The sequence below is a fragment of the Suricata suricatta genome, chromosome 11, assembly GCF_006229205.1.
Source record: "Suricata suricatta isolate VVHF042 chromosome 11, meerkat_22Aug2017_6uvM2_HiC, whole genome shotgun sequence".
NCBI lineage: Eukaryota > Metazoa > Chordata > Mammalia > Carnivora > Herpestidae > Suricata > Suricata suricatta.
Window position 1 is genome coordinate 69794981 of NC_043710.1, and position 6552 is coordinate 69801532.

The window sequence follows — 6552 nt, forward strand, 5'->3', positions numbered from 1 at the left end:
TCAGAGTTAAAATGTTCTCTACTGGTAAAAAACACTATTCACCATATGGTATTGGAAATATGCAAGAAAAGATTTTCCTGTGCTATTTTCTGCAGTTGGAGCTTGGCCTTACATTATTTGTGGGTTTCCAAGTATTTGAATTATGCAAGCTGGTTGACTGAGTGGCCTCAAGCATTCAGGAGACAAGCTTTTTCAGCTTATAATAAAAAATGAGTTTCTTTGCAAATGTATATCGAAATCTGCAGTTTCAATTTTCAGCAATTTTGGAGAATGTAAGAAACTTTTTTCAGTTAAATTTATATGCTCAGAGTTGCTTAACATGGAGATTACCTGAGGCAAAATGAGAGAACGAGAGAGAGTGTGCAACATGAAGATAGAAATCTTGAAAATGGTCTTCAAATTAAAAAATAAATTTAAGAATAATGTCAGACGAACCTATTTTGGGTATTTGTTTATCTTGTTATGATTTTAAGTGTGTCTCTTTGAGCTTGAAATTAGCAAATGCCTAATACAGAGAAAAACTGATGAACAGAGCTATAGACATTGAAAATATTCCAAGAACATTTAGCATTTCTCAGTGAAGGCCTATTTTATTTTGTAACCTATCAAAAGTTAAAATAGGGAATGAGTGGAAATGTATTTCTTCATCACTTACTGCTATTTCTACAAAGTCTACATTTAAAATATTCACCCAAAGTCTTGCTCTGACATAGCATTTCCTATGTCAGAGTTTTAGATTTCTGAGTTATAGTTCTTAAAGTTCTCTTTATATCTTGCTATGAAACATTCCCTTAGATAACCAAACCAAGGTGTGGGGGGTTCTCATTCAGGTTAAAAAAAAAGTTTTAAAAACTTGTTTGATTTAGGGTGATATACTCGATCCAGTTATATCTATTGCTTTGAGGTCACCTTTACCTTTTATCTGTGGGTGATGAATTACATAATAATACTCAGTTGTATCTTTAGAATGTATATATTACCCATGATTACTCAGCAATAATAATTAGCGTAAAGTTTAGATTTCTGAATAAAAGTATGTATTCAATTTTTAGGACTAAAGGGACTATGTAAATATCACCCAGGTTTTCATCCATTTTATCAAAGGGTGATACTTGTTCTTAGAATTGTGTTTTTCTCGCATACATTGGACCATTTCTCTTGGTCTCAGTAAAAACCCTGCCCTTTGCTTTTTAGTTTACTTTTTATTTATTTAAAAACATTTTAATGTTTATTTACTTTTGAGAGAAGGGAGGCACAGAGAGAGGGAGACACAGAATCCAAAGCAGGCTCCAGGTTCTGAGATGTCAGTACAGAGCCCGACACAGGTCTTGGGCTCAGGAACTATGAGATAATGACCTGAGCCGAAGTCAGACACTTAACTGACTGAGCCATCCAGGTGCCCCTTTGTACTTTACTTTTAGTTGAGGCTGAATGAAAGATGTGATGACATAATAGTCTTTCAAAAAGGTCACAGAATTTTCCCTTAGTACAATTTCAGTTTTATATTATTTAGGGCTCTTTAGGTTCAATGTGATAGAAAATTCAACCCAAACTGTTTTAAGCCAAGTCTCATTCTGGCTTATGTAATGGTTAAGTTCCAAGGGTAGTGTTGCATTCAAGGGATCCTGACTGAGCTCAAAGTCTTCTGAGAGAACCCAGTCTGTTCTTTGTTACTCTTCTGGTCACTTCGTTATGTGAACTTTCTTACACTGTTAGTGGTGGCAAATGATCACACCAACTCTAGTCTGAATCTTTATCCACTTTACTCACGGCCTGTAGGAAAGAATGTGTGCTTTTATCTCATGAGTTTCAGCAAAAGTCTTCTTGGTATTTGGGTTTTTGACTGGGTCAGAGAATTGCTGTGGCCAAGAGAAGATGAAGCATGGATGGGTTCAGATCAATTAGGGCCCAGTTCTGGGGTGATGGCTTGAGGTCAATTTCTTCAGAAGTCCTTGGCTGAAAATATGTGAGTGGTAGCATTCTCCAGAAGAAATATATGTTCAGTTGCCAAAAGAACATAGATATTCATGAAGGCTATATCTTATTCATTTTTATAAGCCATATTTTAATTATATTACTTTTAATATGTTCTGTATTCATGGTTTTGGTTTGTCATAATTTAAAGACTATAAAGAGTTTTAAAATATCCAAGTGGTGGTATGCAATAGTCTGCTTGGACTGCCTTAACAAAATACCACAGACTCAGTGGCTTTAAACAATAGAAACTAATTTTTTTGCAATTCTGGAGATTGGAAATAGAAGGTCAAGGTGCCGACAGGATTAGTATCTGGGAAGGTTCTCGCCTTGGATGACAACTGGCCACCTTTTCTCTTGTGCTCCCATGGTTTTTCCTTGGTGTGTGTGGTACATGTGAAGAGAATAAGAGAGCAGGGAAGCTCTCTGGTGTCTCTTCTTATAAGGACATTAATTCTATTAGATCAGGCGCCACCCTTATGACCTCATTTAACCTTAATTCTTTCCTTAAAGGCCTCATCTCGAAATATAGCCACACTGAAGGGTTAGGGCTTCAGCATATGAATTGGTGGGGGCATGAACATTCCAATCAAAGCATAGGTTTTTTTGTTTATTTATGTTACTAATAACTTTTAGATTTTTTTCTAAGCTAAACAGTGTGGTGGTCAAAAAGACAAATTCTGGAGTTGCCTTACTTTGATCCACCACTTCCTACTTGTGAATTTTACTTGAGCATTTCACTTCATACCCCTGTGTTCCAGTTCCCTTAACTGCGAAATAATGGGGTGTGGGGTGACTGAGGGGAAGAGTGACACAAAGGGCATCAAAAGGACACCTTTTGATGAGCAGTGAGTCCAGAATTGTTGAATCACCATATTGTACACCTGAAACCAATATAGCACTGTATGTTAATCACACACACACACACACACACACACAAGAACAGTGCTTATCTCTTTGGGTTTTAGAGGACATGTACTTAAAACTATTCCTGGCATATAGAAAATAATTAATAAATATTATTTTTTTCTTTTTCTCGTTTTCTTTCCTCTTCTTGCCTTTCCTCTGCCTTCTTCATGGTAATGTTTAAAATGTTTGATAGACTATTCAAGTAAAAGTGTATTCTTTTACCAATAATGCTTTAAATAAGGATCAACTAACTCACCCTTGTTAATTATATTTTTAAACATATCAGTTCTATGAATTTTGGTACTTTTGCTTTAAATATTTTGATTCTATATTGTTTTGCACCTGAAGTACTATGTCAGTTTGGGAAAGTAAGAAAAGATTAGCAGCAGGCCAATATCCCAGGGATGCTCAGGACAGAAGAAACATCCTGTGAAGTCTTCCGTATGCAAGCTCATAATCAGATCTGATTCACACAGTAATGCTAATACTAGTGAAAATGTAACAAAGTTATTATCCTTGAAACTATTTTAAGTGGATATAATTGTCACGGTTTGCCAAATAACAGCTTTCTAATGGTACGTCAAATAATGACTCTCTGATGATGTCTGTGCCTTAATATCTGGAATCTGTCATAGGTAATTCATACATGAGAAAAGAGACTTTCCACATGTAATTAAGGTTATAGACCTTAAGATTGGGAAATTATCCTGGATTATTTAGGTGGGCCCAATCTAATCGTAAGACCCCTCAAAAGCAGAAGTCAAATGGCTAGATCAGATGCAACAGAAAGAGGTAGAAATGATGCTATATAGGGAAAGTTAGGGAGATTCCAAAAGTGTGAGAAAAATATGATGCCAGAGTTCTGGAAGATAGAGGCTGTGTGTGGGAACTGGAGGGTTGCCTCTGGCAGCTAAGGGACACCTCTGTGACAGCCAGTAAAGAGGTGGGAACCTTTGTCTTACAACTGCCAGGAATTAAGCTTGATCAACAATCGTAGTGTGCTTGGGCGGGATTCATTCCCAGAGCCTTAAATAAAGAATGTATCTATACGACACACTGATTTTAGTCCTGTAAGACCCTGACTTCTGACCTAGGGAAACTGTAACAGAATACATTTCTATTGTTTGAAACTGATATCTGTGTGGTAATTTGTCCTGGCAGCAATAAAAAATTAACATGCCTGGTTTGCCTATTTTGCTTAGTTTTAAACACATACAGAATTGTGGGAGCATGGCTGGGTGGAGAATGGAATATAAAACTTGAGAAGTTCCATAAACAAAATAACATCTCTACATATATTTCCCCCCCCAAAAAATCTTCACAGATTAACTCTGAAATCAGAATGTGGGATAATGAGGTAGAAGGACTTTAACTGGGTACTGAGTCCGACAATATCAGACATCTGGGGAAGAATGCTTTCCTGTGCCTCCTACTAGCTGTACATTTTTATTTATTAGTAAAATTGGGTATCAGAAAAAAACTACAATTCGTGTGAATCTGATCTGACAATTAAACCATTTATGGTGCCAGGTAGTAGCACCTCCTTCCCAGCAGCTCTTGTCATTTGTATCATATAATGATGTGTCACATAAAGTCATGTTCGTTTGTTAAGATTTAAACCCATATTTATTCCTGTTGATTTTATCATTTATATATTTCAGATAGCTCTTTATCCATCCTTTTCTTATTGATAGTTCTATGTCCCTGTTTTCAGATGTCTCATGTTGCCTAGGGTTGATTTGATTTTCAATGCAATAGTGTCTTTTTTGATTATTATGTGAGTTTTTACCATCGACATTTACTAGTATAATAAATACATTTTGCCTAATACCTGCCATCTAATTTGTTTTTGGTTTTAATATTTCCTTGCTATCACTTTGTTTTGAATCTGTAAATGTATTGTCATTGCTTTACTTTTTGTTTCCCACTCCTTAAGAAAAATGTGAGGTTTACAGTGTTTTTAGGCATTCATCTCTGTAATTTGAAGTAAAATATGCAAGCCATTATGTACTGGATCTTTTTATTCTAAAATTGAAACAGTGACTATAGATTCTGCAAGGCCAGATAAAATAATTTTTTCATGACATGATATCATGAAGTATACTTGGCATAAAAATTATTTTACTAGAGATGTAATCTGAGTAGGATCTCTTGACTTTCATATTTATTATTAATGTCAGTTTATTGCAAGTCATTTTAAAAAAAACCAAGTGAGAACAGTTTGTAAGGCAATCATATGACATGGAGTTTTCATTGCCAATATGTTGACATAATACCTCTTTTCTTATCACTAAGCAAGAAGCAATAACAACGTGGTACTATGTAAGTTGGCTTCTTTTCAATGCATCAAATGAGAGACAGATTCTGAATTTACTTTGGCATTAATGAAATGTTTCTAGACTATATGAACAGACTGGACTGACTTTCATGGTTCTTGATTTCTCAAGGATCAATCTCTCAGGTGATGACTTATCAGAAAATGTAAAAAACCTGGGCTAAATTATGATCTACAAATCCACTGCCAGAATGTTGTCTTTAAGGAAGTAGTTTATATAATTTTTTTATAGATACCACCTGCTGAGTTTAGGGATTCCAAATGAGGGTACTATAATTTAATAAAAGTAACATTTCAGAGAAAGTCTAAATAAAATTCCAAAACACAGATGCTGCTTAGAAACCTTTGTTGTTTCCTCGTTGCCTATAAAAATTTAAATCCTTAAGGCATTTGTAAGATTCAGAAGATGTGGTCTATTTCAGTCACATTCCCAATTATTCTCATGTATGTATTTTTGAGTTCCACCACATCAAACAATCTACCATTCCCTGTAATACATTTTCACACCTTTCAACCTTTATCCACACTATTTCCTCAGTGTAGAATGCTCTTTTCTTCAATCCTCCATGTGGAGAAGGCATATACATCCTTTAAGAGCCAACTCTATGAAGGCTTCCTGCCTTTTACTCAAAATTAATTCATTTTTAATGCATTCATATCATCTTTTATATGATTCTCTTTTATGCACATATAGATTCTATGTTTCCCTCATTGCAATATAGAGCAAAAGGTATGTGTAGCTCCTGTTGGCCTCCATCACAACCAACTCTTTCTTTGACATATATATGTATTTAATTTACATTGAATGAATGAATGTATTTATTGTGTTAGCACTCTTCCCTGTGTTCTGTGTCTCAGGAACTTGAACTTTTTTGATTTCATCAATTTGCTCCATTGCCTTCTGATATCTACACTGCTTCTCTGATTAATGAATGAATAGTGGGAGGAGTTTTAAGTCTGTCTTTTTATTATCTATCTTCTTCCCTGCAGGGGTCACTGCAGATGAGCTGTGTCATGCTACTGAAGGCCATGGCTTACGTATCTCTGCTAGAGGTACTTTTATTGTCTCCAGTATCTATACCTTCTGCCTGCTTCATCATGCTCAGTGGCAAAATGTCCATCCTGCTGTGGCTAGCTGAGAAAACTACACTTTTGCTTAATGATCATGAATTTGTGTATAGTCTCCTTATTATGCCCAATTACCCCATTCTAAGTGTGCCTTCACTTTCTTGTTCAGGTCTTGGCTCCTATGGTAATTGATACAGAAGCTGTCCCAAGAAACAGACCTTTAAAATAGGTTTGTAATATCAGCTCGCTGATGCACAATGGGGTTC